Here is a 22,726-nt window from a genome sequence, read left to right as displayed (position 1 = left end):
TCTGCTTTCTTCCACCCTCTACCAGTGAACTCTTTTCATACCCACTGAACCTTCTGCTTTCTTCCACCCTCTACCAGTGAACTCTTTTCATACCCACTGAACCTTTTAGAAGGAGTGCTGGCACCCACTATTCCGTTTATGTGCCGAAAGCAGGATTCGAACCCAGACCCCCAGCGCTGTAACGCAAGCACTTAACCTCTAGGCCACTGCAGTAAGCTGGTATTTGGTGGAGCGGGGGGCCAGATGTTCTGTCCACATTTTCTTCAGTGAACATGTTTCACAATGCAAATGGGTATGCTCACAGGACCATGCAGAAGAATGATAAATACGCCCAAAAGGTGCTCTCAGAAAAACAGCCACCAGAGGCTCAAGCAGGTAAGTGCTTGGTCTTGGAATGCTGGGGGCCTGAGTTCTAATCCAATGTCTGGAATCTCTGGGCATGTTTTTTAAAAAAAATTGTAAAAAGTTTTTTTATTGAAAATGGGTATGCATTGCCGGCGCGATCAGCCAACAATTAATGCCCCTTCAATACCTGCATTCCTACTAACAGTTGTGCCTTTTTTTCCTGCACTCTGGCCTTCGTAACACCCATACAAAAGCTTGTCCCTCTGGCCCCAACAGACTGGAAAAAAAGCAGGGGTAAAAGTGTAATCTACAGGTCATGGTGTATTTGATAATTGCACTGGGACTCAAACAGGACACCTTCTCGAGGCGCTGTGAGGCGACCACCGGCCCCTGCATAGCAAGCCAACCTGTATCAGCATCTCACCAGCAGCTGAACGTGTCGCCTGCAGGTTACACATAGGAGGCTGCAGTAGGTCCATTAACCCATTGGGCTGTCGACCCTCCTTCCTCAGAGAGCAGGAAACTGAATTTCCATGTTGCCTTCCTTTGGCACATTAGATCTATCTTTCACCCCAATTCAGAGCATGTGTTGCTTCACGGAGAGCTGATAATCATTGTGAGTTGTGAGCCACTAAAAGCTAAGCAGGTCAGTTAAATCTTTGCCTTTGTCATTGAAGTGTATTGATATGTGCAGGTGAGTCTTCTGTCCTGTGCTACTGTTTGTTTTCTTATTGCTGCTTGGTCATGATTCTTAAATGTAAACACTCTGCTCTCAAAAGTGAAAGCTTTGAAAGACTCTTGATATAACAAGCCTTTCCCACTCTTTGCCCTGGGGGTGAGAGGGCTGCTTTCTGCCTTTAACTTCCTCAATGTTGGGGTGTCTGGCTCCACCACTGACAACCAGGGGTAAATCCTGGAGGGAAACGGGCAGAGGTCTGCGCCCTGCGTCCTCCACGCGTCCTTAACGCTCCCAAACGCGACCACAGCCCTTACGGGCACAGCCCTATGTCCTATGCAGCCCCTCTGGTGCAGCCACCCACACAACTTAGGGTTAGGATCTGTGCTCTTCCATGTAGGCCTGGCCACCTAGGCCCCAGAAAGTGTCACAGCCTGTTTTTGAAACCTTAGTGATGGTGGCCTAGGTGAAGATGATCTTGGTGGAATATTGATGCCTTTTTCCTCCCAGAAGCCACCCCGGGAGCATATTAAAATGAAGGGGTGTGCCTGCTCAGCTGCCCTCTCTTTAACCTCTCTGCCTTAGTGACATTAGTTCTGGGCTCTCCAGGCGAATGTGTCCATCCGGGAGAGAGCTAGGAATAGGACGTCTCTTTCTGCAGGTACAGTGGGGAAGACTCAGAGAGCTGCATGCCTGAGACATCTTACCTTGTCCCTCGCTCATTGTTGTGTTCCCTAACTTCTAACTCTCTGCCAGGCCAGGCCCTGTTTCTTTTACTGCCAACCCCCCTGACCCCTCGTCTTCGACCGACTTCCCGCTCTATTATGCCTTCTCCTTTTTTGCTCTCTTCTATGGCCCTTTGAAAAGGAATGCAGGCCGAGCTAAGCCTCATGAAGGAAATCTACCAACAAAAGATGCACTCTTCACTTATGGGTTGAGCTGTGAGACGAGTAAGAAGGGCCGAAGGGGTGATTGGGTTGTTCAGCTGGGAGGCACCAGAGGCGTAGCCAGTATTGCCTACCAAATGGGGGCCGAAGCTAATGTAGTTGGGCCCACTGCACTGACAAAAATATCTGTAAATGACCACACAGCGCTGCTGATTGGGTATTTGCAGAATTTGGGTGGGCCTTGCCCCTCAAGCCCTACCCTGCCTCTGCTCTCACCCCCAGGGCAAAGTGTGGGAAAGGCTCGCTGCAGCAAGAGTCTTTCAAATCTTTCACTTTTGAGAACAGAGTGTTTACATTTAAAAATCATGAACAAGCAGCAATAAGAAGGCATGCAGTAACCTAGGACAGGAGACTGCCCTGTGCATATCAATACACCCCAATGAGAAAGGCAAAGATTTAACTGACCTGCTTAGCTATTAGTGGCTCACACATCTCAATGATTATCATCTCTGCGTGAAGCAAAACATCCTCTGAATTGGGGTGAAAGACAGATCTAATGTGCCAAAGGAAGGCAACATTGAAATTCAGTTTCTTGCTCTCTGAGGAAGGAGGGTCGACAGCCCAATGGGTTAATGCACCTCCTGCAGCCTCCTATGTGTTGCCTGCAGGCGACACATTCAGTGCTGGTGAGATGCTGATACAGGTTGGCTTGCTATGCAGGGGCCGGTGGTCACCTCACAGCGACTCGACAAGGTGTCCTGTTTGAGTCCCAGTGCAAATATCGTATCAACCATGACCCGTAGATTACACTTTTTCCCCCTTGTATTTTCCCCTCAGTTGGGGCCAGAGAGACAAGCTTTTGTATGGGTGTTCCCAAGGCCAGAGTGCAGAAAACAAAGGCACAACTGTTAGTAGGAATGCAGGTATTGAAGGGGCATTAACTGTTGGCTGATCGCGCAGGGCAATGCATACCTATTTTCAATTAAAAAAAAAAAAACCACATTTTTTAAATGCCCAGGAGGTTCCAGACATTGGATTAGAACTCTGGTCCCCAGCATCACAAGACCAAGCGCTTAGCAGTTGAGCCACTGATGGCTGTGCTCATGAGAGCTGCTTTTGGGCGTATATATCTTTCTTCTGCACGCCCCTGTGAGCATACCCATTTGCATTGTGAAATATGTTCACTGGAGAAAATGAGGATAGAACATCTGGCTCCCCGCTCCCCGCTCCACCAAATACCAGCTAACTGCAGTGGCCTAGAGGTTAAGTGCTTGCCTTACAGCGCTGGGGGCCTGGGTTCGAGTCCTGCTTTCGGCACATAAACGCAATAGTGGGTGCCCACTCTCCTTCTAAAAGGTTCAGTGGGTATGAAAAGAGTTCCTTGGTAAAGGGAGAGTGGAAGAAAGCGAGAGGTGGGACTGAGGAAGTGCAGGGTAAAGGAGGAGGCGGGGCAGGCTAAAAGGGGAGGTAGGGCTGATTGAATGAGTCCCTGTGGAGAGAAGATGGGGCTGGGTGAGTGGGGGTAGGTCTAGGGAGGGTGGCAGAGAGGTGGGACCGTGGAAGTGCAGGGTAAGGAGGAGGAGGGGGAGGTAGAACTGGATGAAAAAAAAAATGTCAGCCCATGCTCTGGTCCCTTTTTCCTTCTCAATGCACCCTTCCCCCCACATTAGGGCCCTCCTACACACCCCCCTCTATAATGCAGGGCCCTCCTCCACCATCACACTATCACTAGGGCCCCCCCTTTATCCTACATCCTAGGGCCCCCCCTTTATCCTACATCCCCAGGCCTACCTACCCCCACTCACTCAGCCCCACCTCCTCTCCACAAAGACCCGTTCATCCAGCCCTACCTCCCCCACCTCCTCCTTCACCCTGCACTTCCACAGTCCCGCCTCTCTGCTTTCTTCCACCCTCTACCAGTGAACTCTTTTCATACCCACTGAACCTTCTGCTTTCTTCCACCCTCTACCAGTGAACTCTTTTCATACCCACTGAACCTTTTAGAAGGAGTGCTGGCACCCACTATTCCGTTTATGTGCCAAAAGCAGGATTCGAACCCAGACCCCCAGCGCTGTAACGCAAGCACTTAACCTCTAGGCCACTGCAGTTAGCTGGTATTTGGTGGAGCGGGGGGCCAGATGTTCTGTCCACATTTTCTTCAGTGAACATGTTTCACAATGCAAATGGGTATGCTCACAGGACCATGCAGAAGAATGATAAATACGCCCAAAAGGTGCTCTCAGAAAAACAGCCACCAGAGGCTCAAGCAGGTAAGTGCTTGGTCTTGGAATGCTGGGGGCCTGAGTTCTAATCCAATGTCTGGAATCTCTGGGCATGTTTTTTAAAAAAAATTGTAAAAAGTTTTTTTATTGAAAATGGGTATGCATTGCCGGCGCGATCAGCCAACAATTAATGCCCCTTCAATACCTGCATTCCTACTAACAGTTGTGCCTTTTTTTCCTGCACTCTGGCCTTCGTAACACCCATACAAAAGCTTGTCCCTCTGGCCCCAACAGACTGGAAAAAAAGCAGGGGTAAAAGTGTAATCTACAGGTCATGGTGTATTTGATAATTGCACTGGGACTCAAACAGGACACCTTCTCGAGGCGCTGTGAGGCGACCACCGGCCCCTGCATAGCAAGCCAACCTGTATCAGCATCTCACCAGCAGCTGAACGTGTCGCCTGCAGGTTACACATAGGAGGCTGCAGTAGGTCCATTAACCCATTGGGCTGTCGACCCTCCTTCCTCAGAGAGCAGGAAACTGAATTTCCATGTTGCCTTCCTTTGGCACATTAGATCTATCTTTCACCCCAATTCAGAGCATGTGTTGCTTCACGGAGAGCTGATAATCATTGTGAGTTGTGAGCCACTAAAAGCTAAGCAGGTCAGTTAAATCTTTGCCTTTGTCATTGAAGTGTATTGATATGTGCAGGTGAGTCTTCTGTCCTGTGCTACTGTTTGTTTTCTTATTGCTGCTTGGTCATGATTCTTAAATGTAAACACTCTGCTCTCAAAAGTGAAAGCTTTGAAAGACTCTTGATATAACAAGCCTTTCCCACTCTTTGCCCTGGGGGTGAGAGGGCTGCTTTCTGCCTTTAACTTCCTCAATGTTGGGGTGTCTGGCTCCACCACTGACAACCAGGGGTAAATCCTGGAGGGAAACAGGCAGAGGTCTGCGCCCTGCGTCCTCCACGCGTCCCTAACGCTCCCAAACGCGACCACAGCCCTTACGGGCACAGCCCTATGTCCTATGCAGCCCCTCTGGTGCAGCCACCCACACAACTTAGGGTTAGGATCTGTGCTCTTCCATGTAGGCCTGGCCACCTAGGCCCCAGAAAGTGTCACAGCCTGTTTTTGAAACCTTAGTGATGGTGGCCTAGGTGAAGATGATCTTGGTGGAATATTGATGCCTTTTTCCTCCCAGAAGCCACCCCGGGAGCATATTAAAATGAAGGGGTGTGCCTGCTCAGCTGCCCTCTCTTTAACCTCTCTGCCTTAGTGACATTAGTTCTGGGCTCTCCAGGCGAATGTGTCCATCCGGGAGAGAGCTAGGAATAGGACGTCTCTTTCTGCAGGTACAGTGGGGAAGACTCAGAGAGCTGCATGCCTGAGACATCTTTCCTTGTCCCTCGCTCATTGTTGTGTTCCCTAACTTCTAACTCTCTGCCAGGCCAGGCCCTGTTTCTTTTACTGCCAACCCCCCTGACCCCTCGTCTTCGACCGACTTCCCGCTCTATTATGCCTTCTCCTTTTTTGCTCTCTTCTATGGCCCTTTGAAAAGGAATGCAGGCCGAGCTAAGCCTCATGAAGGAAATCTACCAACAAAAGATGCACTCTTCACTTATGGGTTGAGCTGTGAGACGAGTAAGAAGGGCCGAAGGGGTGATTGGGTTGTTCAGCTGGGAGGCACCAGAGGCGTAGCCAGTATTGCCTACCAAATGGGGGCCGAAGCTAATGTAGTTGGGCCCACTGCACTGACAAAAATATCTGTAAATGACCACACAGCGCTGCTGATTGGGTATTTGCAGAATTTGGGTGGGCCTTGCCCCTCAAGCCCTACCCTGCCTCTGCTCTCACCCCCAGGGCAAAGTGTGGGAAAGGCTCGCTGCAGCAAGAGTCTTTCAAATCTTTCACTTTTGAGAACAGAGTGTTTACATTTAAAAATCATGAACAAGCAGCAATAAGAAGGCATGCAGTAACCTAGGACAGGAGACTGCCCTGTGCATATCAATACACCCCAATGAGAAAGGCAAAGATTTAACTGACCTGCTTAGCTATTAGTGGCTCACACATCTCAATGATTATCATCTCTGCGTGAAGCAAAACATCCTCTGAATTGGGGTGAAAGACAGATCTAATGTGCCAAAGGAAGGCAACATTGAAATTCAGTTTCTTGCTCTCTGAGGAAGGAGGGTCGACAGCCCAATGGGTTAATGCACCTCCTGCAGCCTCCTATGTGTTGCCTGCAGGCGACACATTCAGTGCTGGTGAGATGCTGATACAGGTTGGCTTGCTATGCAGGGGCCGGTGGTCACCTCACAGCGACTCGACAAGGTGTCCTGTTTGAGTCCCAGTGCAAATATCGTATCAACCATGACCCGTAGATTACACTTTTTCCCCCTTGTATTTTCCCCTCAGTTGGGGCCAGAGAGACAAGCTTTTGTATGGGTGTTCCCAAGGCCAGAGTGCAGAAAACAAAGGCACAACTGTTAGTAGGAATGCAGGTATTGAAGGGGCATTAACTGTTGGCTGATCGCGCAGGGCAATGCATACCTATTTTCAATTAAAAAAAAAAAAACACATTTTTTAAATGCCCAGGAGGTTCCAGACATTGGATTAGAACTCTGGTCCCCAGCATCACAAGACCAAGCGCTTAGCAGTTGAGCCACTGATGGCTGTGCTCATGAGAGCTGCTTTTGGGCGTATATATCTTTCTTCTGCACGCCCCTGTGAGCATACCCATTTGCATTGTGAAATATGTTCACTGGAGAAAATGAGGATAGAACATCTGGCTCCCCGCTCCCCGCTCCCCGCTCCACCAAATACCAGCTAACTGCAGTGGCCTAGAGGTTAAGTGCTTGCCTTACAGCGCTGGGGGCCTGGGTTCGAGTCCTGCTTTCGGCACATAAACGCAATAGTGGGTGCCCACTCTCCTTCTAAAAGGTTCAGTGGGTATGAAAAGAGTTCCTTGGTAAAGGGAGAGTGGAAGAAAGCGAGAGGTGGGACTGAGGAAGTGCAGGGTAAAGGAGGAGGCGGGGCAGGCTAAAAGGGGAGGTAGGGCTGATTGAATGAGTCCCTGTGGAGAGAAGATGGGGCTGGGTGAGTGGGGGTAGGTCTAGGGAGGGTGGCAGAGAGGGGGGACTGTGGAAGTGCAGGGTAAGGAGGAGGAGGGGGAGGTAGAACTGGATGAAAAAAAAAATGTCAGCCCATGCTCTGGTCCCTTTTTCCTTCTCAATGCACCCTTCCCCCCACATTAGGGCCCTCCTACACACCCCCCTCTATAATGCAGGGCCCTCCTCCACCATCACACTATCACTAGGGCCCCCCCTTTATCCTACATCCTAGGGCCCCCCCTTTATCCTACATCCCCAGGCCTACCTACCCCCACTCACTCAGCCCCACCTCCTCTCCACAAAGACCCGTTCATCCAGCCCTACCTCCCCCGCCTCCTCCTTCACCCTGCACTTCCACAGTCCCGCCTCTCTGCTTTCTTCCACCCTCTACCAGTGAACTCTTTTCATACCCACTGAACCTTCTGCTTTCTTCCACCCTCTACCAGTGAACTCTTTTCATACCCACTGAACCTTTTAGGAGGAGTGCTGGCACCCACTATTCCGTTTATGTGCCGAAAGCAGGATTCGAACCCAGACCCCCAGCGCTGTAACGCAAGCACTTAACCTCTAGGCCACTGCAGTAAGCTGGTATTTGGTGGAGCGGGGGGCCAGATGTTCTGTCCACATTTTCTTCAGTGAACATGTTTCACAATGCAAATGGGTATGCTCACAGGACCATGCAGAAGAATGATAAATACGCCCAAAAGGTGCTCTCAGAAAAACAGCCACCAGAGGCTCAAGCAGGTAAGTGCTTGGTCTTGGAATGCTGGGGGCCTGAGTTCTAATCCAATGTCTGGAATCTCTGGGCATGTTTTTTAAAAAAAATTGTAAAAAGTTTTTTTATTGAAAATGGGTATGCATTGCCGGCGCGATCAGCCAACAATTAATGCCCCTTCAATACCTGCATTCCTACTAACAGTTGTGCCTTTTTTTCCTGCACTCTGGCCTTCGTAACACCCATACAAAAGCTTGTCCCTCTGGCCCCAACAGACTGGAAAAAAAGCAGGGGTAAAAGTGTAATCTACAGGTCATGGTGTATTTGATAATTGCACTGGGACTCAAACAGGACACCTTCTCGAGGCGCTGTGAGGCGACCACCGGCCCCTGCATAGCAAGCCAACCTGTATCAGCATCTCACCAGCAGCTGAACGTGTCGCCTGCAGGTTACACATAGGAGGCTGCAGTAGGTCCATTAACCCATTGGGCTGTCGACCCTCCTTCCTCAGAGAGCAGGAAACTGAATTTCCATGTTGCCTTCCTTTGGCACATTAGATCTATCTTTCACCCCAATTCAGAGCATGTGTTGCTTCACGGAGAGCTGATAATCATTGTGAGTTGTGAGCCACTAAAAGCTAAGCAGGTCAGTTAAATCTTTGCCTTTGTCATTGAAGTGTATTGATATGTGCAGGTGAGTCTTCTGTCCTGTGCTACTGTTTGTTTTCTTATTGCTGCTTGGTCATGATTCTTAAATGTAAACACTCTGCTCTCAAAAGTGAAAGCTTTGAAAGACTCTTGATATAACAAGCCTTTCCCACTCTTTGCCCTGGGGGTGAGAGGGCTGCTTTCTGCCTTTAACTTCCTCAATGTTGGGGTGTCTGGCTCCACCACTGACAACCAGGGGTAAATCCTGGAGGGAAACGGGCAGAGGTCTGCGCCCTGCGTCCTCCACGCGTCCCTAACGCTCCCAAACGCGACCACAGCCCTTACGGGCACAGCCCTATGTCCTATGCAGCCCCTCTGGTGCAGCCACCCACACAACTTAGGGTTAGGATCTGTGCTCTTCCATGTAGGCCTGGCCACCTAGGCCCCAGAAAGTGTCACAGCCTGTTTTTGAAACCTTAGTGATGGTGGCCTAGGTGAAGATGATCTTGGTGGAATATTGATGCCTTTTTCCTCCCAGAAGCCACCCCGGGAGCATATTAAAATGAAGGGGTGTGCCTGCTCAGCTGCCCTCTCTTTAACCTCTCTGCCTTAGTGACATTAGTTCTGGGCTCTCCAGGCGAATGTGTCCATCCGGGAGAGAGCTAGGAATAGGACGTCTCTTTCTGCAGGTACAGTGGGGAAGACTCAGAGAGCTGCATGCCTGAGACATCTTTCCTTGTCCCTCGCTCATTGTTGTGTTCCCTAACTTCTAACTCTCTGCCAGGCCAGGCCCTGTTTCTTTTACTGCCAACCCCCCTGACCCCTCGTCTTCGACCGACTTCCCGCTCTATTATGCCTTCTCCTTTTTTGCTCTCTTCTATGGCCCTTTGAAAAGGAATGCAGGCCGAGCTAAGCCTCATGAAGGAAATCTACCAACAAAAGATGCACTCTTCACTTATGGGTTGAGCTGTGAGACGAGTAAGAAGGGCCGAAGGGGTGATTGGGTTGTTCAGCTGGGAGGCACCAGAGGCGTAGCCAGTATTGCCTACCAAATGGGGGCCGAAGCTAATGTAGTTGGGCCCACTGCACTGACAAAAATATCTGTAAATGACCACACAGCGCTGCTGATTGGGTATTTGCAGAATTTGGGTGGGCCTTGCCCCTCAAGCCCTACCCTGCCTCTGCTCTCACCCCCAGGGCAAAGTGTGGGAAAGGCTCGCTGCAGCAAGAGTCTTTCAAATCTTTCACTTTTGAGAACAGAGTGTTTACATTTAAAAATCATGAACAAGCAGCAATAAGAAGGCATGCAGTAACCTAGGACAGGAGACTGCCCTGTGCATATCAATACACCCCAATGAGAAAGGCAAAGATTTAACTGACCTGCTTAGCTATTAGTGGCTCACACATCTCAATGATTATCATCTCTGCGTGAAGCAAAACATCCTCTGAATTGGGGTGAAAGACAGATCTAATGTGCCAAAGGAAGGCAACATTGAAATTCAGTTTCTTGCTCTCTGAGGAAGGAGGGTCGACAGCCCAATGGGTTAATGCACCTCCTGCAGCCTCCTATGTGTTGCCTGCAGGCGACACATTCAGTGCTGGTGAGATGCTGATACAGGTTGGCTTGCTATGCAGGGGCCGGTGGTCACCTCACAGCGACTCGACAAGGTGTCCTGTTTGAGTCCCAGTGCAAATATCGTATCAACCATGACCCGTAGATTACACTTTTTCCCCCTTGTATTTTCCCCTCAGTTGGGGCCAGAGAGACAAGCTTTTGTATGGGTGTTCCCAAGGCCAGAGTGCAGAAAACAAAGGCACAACTGTTAGTAGGAATGCAGGTATTGAAGGGGCATTAACTGTTGGCTGATCGCGCAGGGCAATGCATACCTATTTTCAATTAAAAAAAAAAAAAACACATTTTTTAAATGCCCAGGAGGTTCCAGACATTGGATTAGAACTCTGGTCCCCAGCATCACAAGACCAAGCGCTTAGCAGTTGAGCCACTGATGGCTGTGCTCATGAGAGCTGCTTTTGGGCGTATATATCTTTCTTCTGCACGTCCCTGTGAGCATACCCATTTGCATTGTGAAATATGTTCACTGGAGAAAATGAGGATAGAACATCTGGCTCCCCGCTCCCCGCTCCCCGCTCCACCAAATACCAGCTAACTGCAGTGGCCTAGAGGTTAAGTGCTTGCCTTACAGCGCTGGGGGCCTTGGTTCGAGTCCTGCTTTCGGCACATAAACGCAATAGTGGGTGCCCACTCTCCTTCTAAAAGGTTCAGTGGGTATGAAAAGAGTTCCTTGGTAAAGGGAGAGTGGAAGAAAGCGAGAGGTGGGACTGAGGAAGTGCAGGGTAAAGGAGGAGGCGGGGCAGGCTAAAAGGGGAGGTAGGGCTGATTGAATGAGTCCCTGTGGAGAGAAGATGGGGCTGGGTGAGTGGGGGTAGGTCTAGGGAGGGTGGCAGAGAGGGGGGACTGTGGAAGTGCAGGGTAAGGAGGAGGAGGGGGAGGTAGAACTGGATGAAAAAAAAAATGTCAGCCCATGCTCTGGTCCCTTTTTCCTTCTCAATGCACCCTTCCCCCCACATTAGGGCCCTCCTACACACCCCCCTCTATAATGCAGGGCCCTCCTCCACCATCACACTATCACTAGGGCCCCCCCTTTATCCTACATCCTAGGGCCCCCCCTTTATCCTACATCCCCAGGCCTACCTACCCCCACTCACTCAGCCCCACCTCCTCTCCACAAAGACCCGTTCATCCAGCCCTACCTCCCCCACCTCCTCCTTCACCCTGCACTTCCACAGTCCCGCCTCTCTGCTTTCTTCCACCCTCTACCAGTGAACTCTTTTCATACCCACTGAACCTTCTGCTTTCTTCCACCCTCTACCAGTGAACTCTTTTCATACCCACTGAACCTTTTAGAAGGAGTGCTGGCACCCACTATTCCGTTTATGTGCCGAAAGCAGGATTCGAACCCAGACCCCCAGCGCTGTAACGCAAGCACTTAACCTCTAGGCCACTGCAGTAAGCTGGTATTTGGTGGAGCGGGGGGCCAGATGTTCTGTCCACATTTTCTTCAGTGAACATGTTTCACAATGCAAATGGGTATGCTCACAGGACCATGCAGAAGAATGATAAATACGCCCAAAAGGTGCTCTCAGAAAAACAGCCACCAGAGGCTCAAGCAGGTAAGTGCTTGGTCTTGGAATGCTGGGGGCCTGAGTTCTAATCCAATGTCTGGAATCTCTGGGCATGTTTTTTAAAAAAAATTGTAAAAAGTTTTTTTATTGAAAATGGGTATGCATTGCCGGCGCGATCAGCCAACAATTAATGCCCCTTCAATACCTGCATTCCTACTAACAGTTGTGCCTTTTTTTCCTGCACTCTGGCCTTCGTAACACCCATACAAAAGCTTGTCCCTCTGGCCCCAACAGACTGGAAAAAAAGCAGGGGTAAAAGTGTAATCTACAGGTCATGGTGTATTTGATAATTGCACTGGGACTCAAACAGGACACCTTCTCGAGGCGCTGTGAGGCGACCACCGGCCCCTGCATAGCAAGCCAACCTGTATCAGCATCTCACCAGCAGCTGAACGTGTCGCCTGCAGGTTACACATAGGAGGCTGCAGTAGGTCCATTAACCCATTGGGCTGTCGACCCTCCTTCCTCAGAGAGCAGGAAACTGAATTTCCATGTTGCCTTCCTTTGGCACATTAGATCTATCTTTCACCCCAATTCAGAGCATGTGTTGCTTCACGGAGAGCTGATAATCATTGTGAGTTGTGAGCCACTAAAAGCTAAGCAGGTCAGTTAAATCTTTGCCTTTGTCATTGAAGTGTATTGATATGTGCAGGTGAGTCTTCTGTCCTGTGCTACTGTTTGTTTTCTTATTGCTGCTTGGTCATGATTCTTAAATGTAAACACTCTGCTCTCAAAAGTGAAAGCTTTGAAAGACTCTTGATATAACAAGCCTTTCCCACTCTTTGCCCTGGGGGTGAGAGGGCTGCTTTCTGCCTTTAACTTCCTCAATGTTGGGGTGTCTGGCTCCACCACTGACAACCAGGGGTAAATCCTGGAGGGAAACGGGCAGAGGTCTGCGCCCTGCGTCCTCCACGCGTCCCTAACGCTCCCAAACGCGACCACAGCCCTTACGGGCACAGCCCTATGTCCTATGCAGCCCCTCTGGTGCAGCCACCCACACAACTTAGGGTTAGGATCTGTGCTCTTCCATGTAGGCCTGGCCACCTAGGCCCCAGAAAGTGTCACAGCCTGTTTTTGAAACCTTAGTGATGGTGGCCTAGGTGAAGATGATCTTGGTGGAATATTGATGCCTTTTTCCTCCCAGAAGCCACCCCGGGAGCATATTAAAATGAAGGGGTGTGCCTGCTCAGCTGCCCTCTCTTTAACCTCTCTGCCTTAGTGACATTAGTTCTGGGCTCTCCAGGCGAATGTGTCCATCCGGGAGAGAGCTAGGAATAGGACGTCTCTTTCTGCAGGTACAGTGGGGAAGACTCAGAGAGCTGCATGCCTGAGACATCTTTCCTTGTCCCTCGGTCATTGTTGTGTTCCCTAACTTCTAACTCTCTGCCAGGCCAGGCCCTGTTTCTTTTACTGCCAACCCCCCTGACCCCTCGTCTTCGACCGACTTCCCGCTCTATTATGCCTTCTCCTTTTTTGCTCTCTTCTATGGCCCTTTGAAAAGGAATGCAGGCCGAGCTAAGCCTCATGAAGGAAATCTACCAACAAAAGATGCACTCTTCACTTATGGGTTGAGCTGTGAGACGAGTAAGAAGGGCCGAAGGGGTGATTGGGTTGTTCAGCTGGGAGGCACCAGAGGCGTAGCCAGTATTGCCTACCAAATGGGGGCCGAAGCTAATGTAGTTGGGCCCACTGCACTGACAAAAATATCTGTAAATGACCACACAGCGCTGCTGATTGGGTATTTGCAGAATTTGGGTGGGCCTTGCCCCTCAAGCCCTACCCTGCCTCTGCTCTCACCCCCAGGGCAAAGTGTGGGAAAGGCTCGCTGCAGCAAGAGTCTTTCAAATCTTTCACTTTTGAGAACAGAGTGTTTACATTTAAAAATCATGAACAAGCAGCAATAAGAAGGCATGCAGTAACCTAGGACAGGAGACTGCCCTGTGCATATCAATACACCCCAATGAGAAAGGCAAAGATTTAACTGACCTGCTTAGCTATTAGTGGCTCACACATCTCAATGATTATCATCTCTGCGTGAAGCAAAACATCCTCTGAATTGGGGTGAAAGACAGATCTAATGTGCCAAAGGAAGGCAACATTGAAATTCAGTTTCTTGCTCTCTGAGGAAGGAGGGTCGACAGCCCAATGGGTTAATGCACCTCCTGCAGCCTCCTATGTGTTGCCTGCAGGCGACACATTCAGTGCTGGTGAGATGCTGATACAGGTTGGCTTGCTATGCAGGGGCCGGTGGTCACCTCACAGCGACTCGACAAGGTGTCCTGTTTGAGTCCCAGTGCAAATATCGTATCAACCATGACCCGTAGATTACACTTTTTCCCCCTTGTATTTTCCCCTCAGTTGGGGCCAGAGAGACAAGCTTTTGTATGGGTGTTCCCAAGGCCAGAGTGCAGAAAACAAAGGCACAACTGTTAGTAGGAATGCAGGTATTGAAGGGGCATTAACTGTTGGCTGATCGCGCAGGGCAATGCATACCTATTTTCAATTAAAAAAAAAAAAAACACATTTTTTAAATGCCCAGGAGGTTCCAGACATTGGATTAGAACTCTGGTCCCCAGCATCACAAGACCAAGCGCTTAGCAGTTGAGCCACTGATGGCTGTGCTCATGAGAGCTGCTTTTGGGCGTATATATCTTTCTTCTGCACGTCCCTGTGAGCATACCCATTTGCATTGTGAAATATGTTCACTGGAGAAAATGAGGATAGAACATCTGGCTCCCCGCTCCCCGCTCCCCGCTCCACCAAATACCAGCTAACTGCAGTGGCCTAGAGGTTAAGTGCTTGCCTTACAGCGCTGGGGGCCTGGGTTCGAGTCCTGCTTTCGGCACATAAACGCAATAGTGGGTGCCCACTCTCCTTCTAAAAGGTTCAGTGGGTATGAAAAGAGTTCCTTGGTAAAGGGAGAGTGGAAGAAAGCGAGAGGTGGGACTGAGGAAGTGCAGGGTAAAGGAGGAGGCGGGGCAGGCTAAAAGGGGAGGTAGGGCTGATTGAATGAGTCCCTGTGGAGAGAAGATGGGGCTGGGTGAGTGGGGGTAGGTCTAGGGAGGGTGGCAGAGAGGGGGGACTGTGGAAGTGCAGGGTAAGGAGGAGGAGGGGGAGGTAGAACTGGATGAAAAAAAAAATGTCAGCCCATGCTCTGGTCCCTTTTTCCTTCTCAATGCACCCTTCCCCCCACATTAGGGCCCTCCTACACACCCCCCTCTATAATGCAGGGCCCTCCTCCACCATCACACTATCACTAGGGCCCCCCCTTTATCCTACATCCTAGGGCCCCCCCTTTATCCTACATCCCCAGGCCTACCTACCCCCACTCACTCAGCCCCACCTCCTCTCCACAAAGACCCGTTCATCCAGCCCTACCTCCCCCACCTCCTCCTTCACCCTGCACTTCCACAGTCCCGCCTCTCTGCTTTCTTCCACCCTCTACCAGTGAACTCTTTTCATACCCACTGAACCTTTTAGAAGGAGTGCTGGCACCCACTATTCCATTTATGTGCCAAAAGCAGGATTCGAACCCAGACCCCCAGCGCTGTAACGCAAGCACTTAACCTCTAGGCCACTGCAGTTAGCTGGTATTTGGTGGAGCGGGGGGCCAGATGTTCTGTCCACATTTTCTTCAGTGAACATGTTTCACAATGCAAATGGGTATGCTCACAGGACCATGCAGAAGAATGATAAATACGCCCAAAAGGTGCTCTCAGAAAAACAGCCACCAGAGGCTCAAGCAGGTAAGTGCTTGGTCTTGGAATGCTGGGGGCCTGAGTTCTAATCCAATGTCTGGAATCTCTGGGCATGTTTTTTAAAAAAAATTGTAAAAAGTTTTTTTATTGAAAATGGGTATGCATTGCCGGCGCGATCAGCCAACAATTAATGCCCCTTCAATACCTGCATTCCTACTAACAGTTGTGCCTTTTTTTCCTGCACTCTGGCCTTCGTAACACCCATACAAAAGCTTGTCCCTCTGGCCCCAACAGACTGGAAAAAAAGCAGGGGTAAAAGTGTAATCTACAGGTCATGGTGTATTTGATAATTGCACTGGGACTCAAACAGGACACCTTCTCGAGGCGCTGTGAGGCGACCACCGGCCCCTGCATAGCAAGCCAACCTGTATCAGCATCTCACCAGCAGCTGAACGTGTCGCCTGCAGGTTACACATAGGAGGCTGCAGTAGGTCCATTAACCCATTGGGCTGTCGACCCTCCTTCCTCAGAGAGCAGGAAACTGAATTTCCATGTTGCCTTCCTTTGGCACATTAGATCTATCTTTCACCCCAATTCAGAGCATGTGTTGCTTCACGGAGAGCTGATAATCATTGTGAGTTGTGAGCCACTAAAAGCTAAGCAGGTCAGTTAAATCTTTGCCTTTGTCATTGAAGTGTATTGATATGTGCAGGTGAGTCTTCTGTCCTGTGCTACTGTTTGTTTTCTTATTGCTGCTTGGTCATGATTCTTAAATGTAAACACTCTGCTCTCAAAAGTGAAAGCTTTGAAAGACTCTTGATATAACAAGCCTTTCCCACTCTTTGCCCTGGGGGTGAGAGGGCTGCTTTCTGCCTTTAACTTCCTCAATGTTGGGGTGTCTGGCTCCACCACTGACAACCAGGGGTAAATCCTGGAGGGAAACGGGCAGAGGTCTGCGCCCTGCGTCCTCCACGCGTCCCTAACGCTCCCAAACGCGACCACAGCCCTTACGGGCACAGCCCTATGTCCTATGCAACCCCTCTGGTGCAGCCACCCACACAACTTAGGGTTAGGATCTGTGCTCTTCCATGTAGGCCTGGCCACCTAGGCCCCAGAAAGTGTCACAGCCTGTTTTTGAAACCTTAGTGATGGTGGCCTAGGTGAAGATGATCTTGGTGGAATATTGATGCCTTTTTCCTCCCAGAAGCCACCCCGGGAGCATATTAAAATGAAGGGGTGTGCCTGCTCAGCTGCCCTCTCTTTAACCTCTCTGCCTTAGTGACATTAGTTCTGGGCTCTCCAGGCGAATGTGTCCATCCGGGAGAGAGCTAGGAATAGGACGTCTCTTTCTGCAGGTACAGTGGGGAAGACTCAGAGAGCTGCATGCCTGAGACATCTTTCCTTGTCCCTCGCTCATTGTTGTGTTCCCTAACTTCTAACTCTCTGCCAGGCCAGGCCCTGTTTCTTTTACTGCCAACCCCCCTGACCCCTCGTCTTCGACCGACTTCCCGCTCTATTATGCCTTCTCCTTTTTTGCTCTCTTCTATGGCCCTTTGAAAAGGAATGCAGGCCGAGCTAAGCCTCATGAAGGAAATCTACCAACAAAAGATGCACTCTTCACTTATGGGTTGAGCTGTGAGACGAGTAAGAAGGGCCGAAGGGGTGATTGGGTTGTTCAGCTGGGAGGCACCAGAGGCGTAGCCAGTATTGCCTACCAAATGGGGGCCGAAGCTAATGTAGTTGGGCCCACTGCACTGACAAAAATATCTGTAAATGACCACACAGCGCTGCTGATTGGGTATTTGCAGAATTTGGGTGGGCCTTGCCCCTCAAGCCCTACCCTGCCTCTGCTCTCACCCCCAGGGCAAAGTGTGGGAAAGGCTCGCTGCAGCAAGAGTCTTTCAAATCTTTCACTTTTGAGAACAGAGTGTTTACATTTAAAAATCATGAACAAGCAGCAATAAGAAGGCATGCAGTAACCTAGGACAGGAGACTGCCCTGTGCATATCAATACACCCCAATGAGAAAGGCAAAGATTTAACTGACCTGCTTAGCTATTAGTGGCTCACACATCTCAATGATTATCATCTCTGCGTGAAGCAAAACATCCTCTGAATTGGGGTGAAAGACAGATCTAATGTGCCAAAGGAAGGCAACATTGAAATTCAGTTTCTTGCTCTCTGAGGAAGGAGGGTCGACAGCCCAATGGGTTAATGCACCTCCTGCAGCCTCCTATGTGTTGCCTGCAGGCGACACATTCAGTGCTGGTGAGATGCTGATACAGGTTGGCTTGCTATGCAGGGGCCGGTGGTCACCTCACAGCGACTCGACAAGGTGTCCTGTTTGAGTCCCAGTGCAAATATCGTATCAACCATGACCCGTAGATTACACTTTTTCCCCCTTGTATTTTCCCCTCAGTTGGGGCCAGAGAGACAAGCTTTTGTATGGGTGTTCCCAAGGCCAGAGTGCAGAAAACAAAGGCACAACTGTTAGTAGGAATGCAGGTATTGAAGGGGCATTAACTGTTGGCTGATCGCGCAGGGCAATGCATACCTATTTTCAATTAAAAAAAAAAAAACACATTTTTTAAATGCCCAGGAGGTTCCAGACATTGGATTAGAACTCTGGTCCCCAGCATCACAAGACCAAGCGCTTAGCAGTTGAGCCACTGATGGCTGTGCTCATGAGAGCTGCTTTTGGGCGTATATATCTTTCTTCTGCACGCCCCTGTGAGCATACCCATTTGCATTGTGAAATATGTTCACTGGAGAAAATGAGGATAGAACATCTGGCTCCCCGCTCCCCGCTCCCCGCTCCACCAAATACCAGCTAACTGCAGTGGCCTAGAGGTTAAGTGCTTGCCTTACAGTGCTGGGGGCCTGGGTTCGAGTCCTGCTTTCGGCACATAAACGCAATAGTGGGTGCCCACTCTCCTTCTAAAAGGTTCAGTGGGTATGAAAAGAGTTCCTTGGTAAAGGGAGAGTGGAAGAAAGCGAGAGGTGGGACTGAGGAAGTGCAGGGTAAAGGAGGAGGCGGGGCAGGCTAAAAGGGGAGGTAGGGCTGATTGAATGAGTCCCTGTGGAGAGAAGATGGGGCTGGGTGAGTGGGGGTAGGTCTAGGGAGGGTGGCAGAGAGGTGGGACTGTGAAAGTGCAAGGTAAGGAGGAGGAGGGGGAGGTAGAACTGGATGAAAAAAAAAATGTCAGCCCATGCTCTGGTCCCTTTTTCCTTCTCAATGCACCCTTCCCCCCACATTAGGGCCCTCCTACACACCCCCCTCTATAATGCAGGGCCCTCCTCCACCATCACACTATCACTAGGGCCCCCCCTTTATCCTACATCCTAGGGCCCCCCCTTTATCCTACATCCCCAGGCCTACCTACCCCCACTCACTCAGCCCCACCTCCTCTCTACAAAGACCCGTTCATCCAGCCCTACCTCCCCCGCCTCCTCCTTCACCCTGCACTTCCACAGTCCCGCCTCTCTGCTTTCTTCCACCTTCTACCAGTGAACTCTTTTCATACCCACTGAACCTTCTGCTTTCTTCCACCCTCTACCAGTGAACTCTTTTCATACCCACTGAACCTTTTAGAAGGAGTGCTGGCACCCACTATTCCGTTTATGTGCCGAAAGCAGGATTCGAACCCAGACCCCCAGCGCTGTAACGCAAGCACTTAACCTCTAGGCCACTGCAGTTAGCTGGTATTTGGTGGAGCGGGGGGCCAGATGTTCTGTCCACATTTTCTTCAGTGAACATGTTTCACAATGCAAATGGGTATGCTCACAGGACCATGCAGAAGAATGATAAATACGCCCAAAAGGTGCTCTCAGAAAAACAGCCACCAGAGGCTCAAGCAGGTAAGTGCTTGGTCTTGGAATGCTGGGGGCCTGAGTTCTAATCCAATGTCTGGAATCTCTGGGCATGTTTTTTAAAAAAAATTGTAAAAAGTTTTTTTATTGAAAATGGGTATGCATTGCCGGCGCGATCAGCCAACAATTAATGCCCCTTCAATACCTGCATTCCTACTAACAGTTGTGCCTTTTTTTCCTGCACTCTGGCCTTCGTAACACCCATACAAAAGCTTGTCCCTCTGGCCCCAACAGACTGGAAAAAAAGCAGGGGTAAAAGTGTAATCTACAGGTCATGGTGTATTTGATAATTGCACTGGGACTCAAACAGGACACCTTCTCGAGGCGCTGTGAGGCGACCACCGGCCCCTGCATAGCAAGCCAACCTGTATCAGCATCTCACTAGCAGCTGAACGTGTCGCCTGCAGGTTACACATAGGAGGCTGCAGTAGGTCCATTAACCCATTGGGCTGTCGACCCTCCTTCCTCAGAGAGCAGGAAACTGAATTTCCATGTTGCCTTCCTTTGGCACATTAGATCTATCTTTCACCCCAATTCAGAGCATGTGTTGCTTCACGGAGAGCTGATAATCATTGTGAGTTGTGAGCCACTAAAAGCTAAGCAGGTCAGTTAAATCTTTGCCTTTGTCATTGAAGTGTATTGATATGTGCAGGTGAGTCTTCTGTCCTGTGCTACTGTTTGTTTTCTTATTGCTGCTTGGTCATGATTCTTAAATGTAAACACTCTGCTCTCAAAAGTGAAAGCTTTGAAAGACTCTTGATATAACAAGCCTTTCCCACTCTTTGCCCTGGGGGTGAGAGGGCTGCTTTCTGCCTTTAACTTCCTCAATGTTGGGGTGTCTGGCTCCACCACTGACAACCAGGGGTAAATCCTGGAGGGAAACGGGCAGAGGTCTGCGCCCTGCGTCCTCCACGCGTCCCTAACGCTCCCAAACGCGACCACAGCCCTTACGGGCACAGCCCTATGTCCTATGCAGCCCCTCTGGTGCAGCCACCCACACAACTTAGGGTTAGGATCTGTGCTCTTCCATGTAGGCCTGGCCACCTAGGCCCCAGAAAGTGTCACAGCCTGTTTTTGAAACCTTAGTGATGGTGGCCTAGGTGAAGATGATCTTGGTGGAATATTGATGCCTTTTTCCTCCCAGAAGCCACCCCGGGAGCATATTAAAATGAAGGGGTGTGCGTGCTCAGCTGCCCTCTCTTTAACCTCTCTGCCTTAGTGACATTAGTTCTGGGCTCTCCAGGCGAATGTGTCCATCCGGGAGAGAGCTAGGAATAGGACGTCTCTTTCTGCAGGTACAGTGGGGAAGACTCAGAGAGCTGCATGCCTGAGACATCTTTCCTTGTCCCTCGCTCATTGTTGTGTTCCCTAACTTCTAACTCTCTGCCAGGCCAGGCCCTGTTTCTTTTACTGCCAACCCCCCTGACTCCTCGTCTTCGACCGACTTCCCGCTCTATTATGCCTTCTCCTTTTTTGCTCTCTTCTATGGCCCTTTGAAAAGGAATGCAGGCCGAGCTAAGCCTCATGAAGGAAATCTACCAACAAAAGATGCACTCTTCACTTATGGGTTGAGCTGTGAGACGAGTAAGAAGGGCCGAAGGGGTGATTGGGTTGTTCAGCTGGGAGGCACCAGAGGCGTAGCCAGTATTGCCTACCAAATGGGGGCCGAAGCTAATGTAGTTGGGCCCACTGCACTGACAAAAATATCTGTAAATGACCACACAGCGCTGCTGATTGGGTATTTGCAGAATTTGGGTGGGCCTTGCCCCTCAAGCCCTACCCTGCCTCTGCTCTCACCCCCAGGGCAAAGTGTGGGAAAGGCTCGCTGCAGCAAGAGTCTTTCAAATCTTTCACTTTTGAGAACAGAGTGTTTACATTTAAAAATCATGAACAAGCAGCAATAAGAAGGCATGCAGTAACCTAGGACAGGAGACTGCCCTGTGCATATCAATACACCCCAATGAGAAAGGCAAAGATTTAACTGACCTGCTTAGCTATTAGTGGCTCACACATCTCAATGATTATCATCTCTGCGTGAAGCAAAACATCCTCTGAATTGGGGTGAAAGACAGATCTAATGTGCCAAAGGAAGGCAACATTGAAATTCAGTTTCTTGCTCTCTGAGGAAGGAGGGTCGACAGCCCAATGGGTTAATGCACCTCCTGCAGCCTCCTATGTGTTGCCTGCAGGCGACACATTCAGTGCTGGTGAGATGCTGATACAGGTTGGCTTGCTATGCAGGGGCCGGTGGTCACCTCACAGCGACTCGACAAGGTGTCCTGTTTGAGTCCCAGTGCAAATATCGTATCAACCATGACCCGTAGATTACACTTTTTCCCCCTTGTATTTTCCCCTCAGTTGGGGCCAGAGAGACAAGCTTTTGTATGGGTGTTCCCAAGGCCAGAGTGCAGAAAACAAAGGCACAACTGTTAGTAGGAATGCAGGTATTGAAGGGGCATTAACTGTTGGCTGATCGCGCAGGGCAATGCATACCTATTTTCAATTAAAAAAAAAAAACACATTTTTTAAATGCCCAGGAGGTTCCAGACATTGGATTAGAACTCTGGTCCCCAGCATCACAAGACCAAGCGCTTAGCAGTTGAGCCACTGATGGCTGTGCTCATGAGAGCTGCTTTTGGGCGTATATATCTTTCTTCTGCACGCCCCTGTGAGCATACCCATTTGCATTGTGAAATATGTTCACTGGAGAAAATGAGGATAGAACATCTGGCTCCCCGCTCCCCGCTCCCCGCTCCACCAAATACCAGCTAACTGCAGTGGCCTAGAGGTTAAGTGCTTGCCTTACAGCGCTGGGGGCCTGGGTTCGAGTCCTGCTTTCGGCACATAAACGCAATAGTGGGTGCCCACTCTCCTTCTAAAAGGTTCAGTGGGTATGAAAAGAGTTCCTTGGTAAAGGGAGAGTGGAAGAAAGCGAGAGGTGGGACTGAGGAAGTGCAGGGTAAAGGAGGAGGCGGGGCAGGCTAAAAGGGGAGGTAGGGCTGATTGAATGAGTCCCTGTGGAGAGAAGATGGGGCTGGGTGAGTGGGGGTAGGTCTAGGGAGGGTGGCAGAGAGGTGGGACTGTGGAAGTGCAAGGTAAGGAGGAGGAGGGGGAGGTAGAACTGGATGAAAAAAAAAATGTCAGCCCATGCTCTGGTCCCTTTTTCCTTCTCAATGCACCCTTCCCCCCACATTAGGGCCCTCCTACACACCCCCCTCTATAATGCAGGGCCCTCCTCCACCATCACACTATCACTAGGGCCCCCCCTTTATCCTACATCCTAGGGCCCCCCCTTTATCCTACATCCCCAGGCCTACCTACCCCCACTCACTCAGCCCCACCTCCTCTCC

The sequence above is a fragment of the Ambystoma mexicanum genome, chromosome 4p (assembly GCF_040938575.1).
Source record: "Ambystoma mexicanum isolate Mex_15411 chromosome 4p, UKY_AmexF1_1, whole genome shotgun sequence".
In the NCBI taxonomy this organism is placed as follows: domain Eukaryota; kingdom Metazoa; phylum Chordata; class Amphibia; order Caudata; family Ambystomatidae; genus Ambystoma; species Ambystoma mexicanum.
This window is presented reverse-complemented; position numbering follows the sequence as displayed.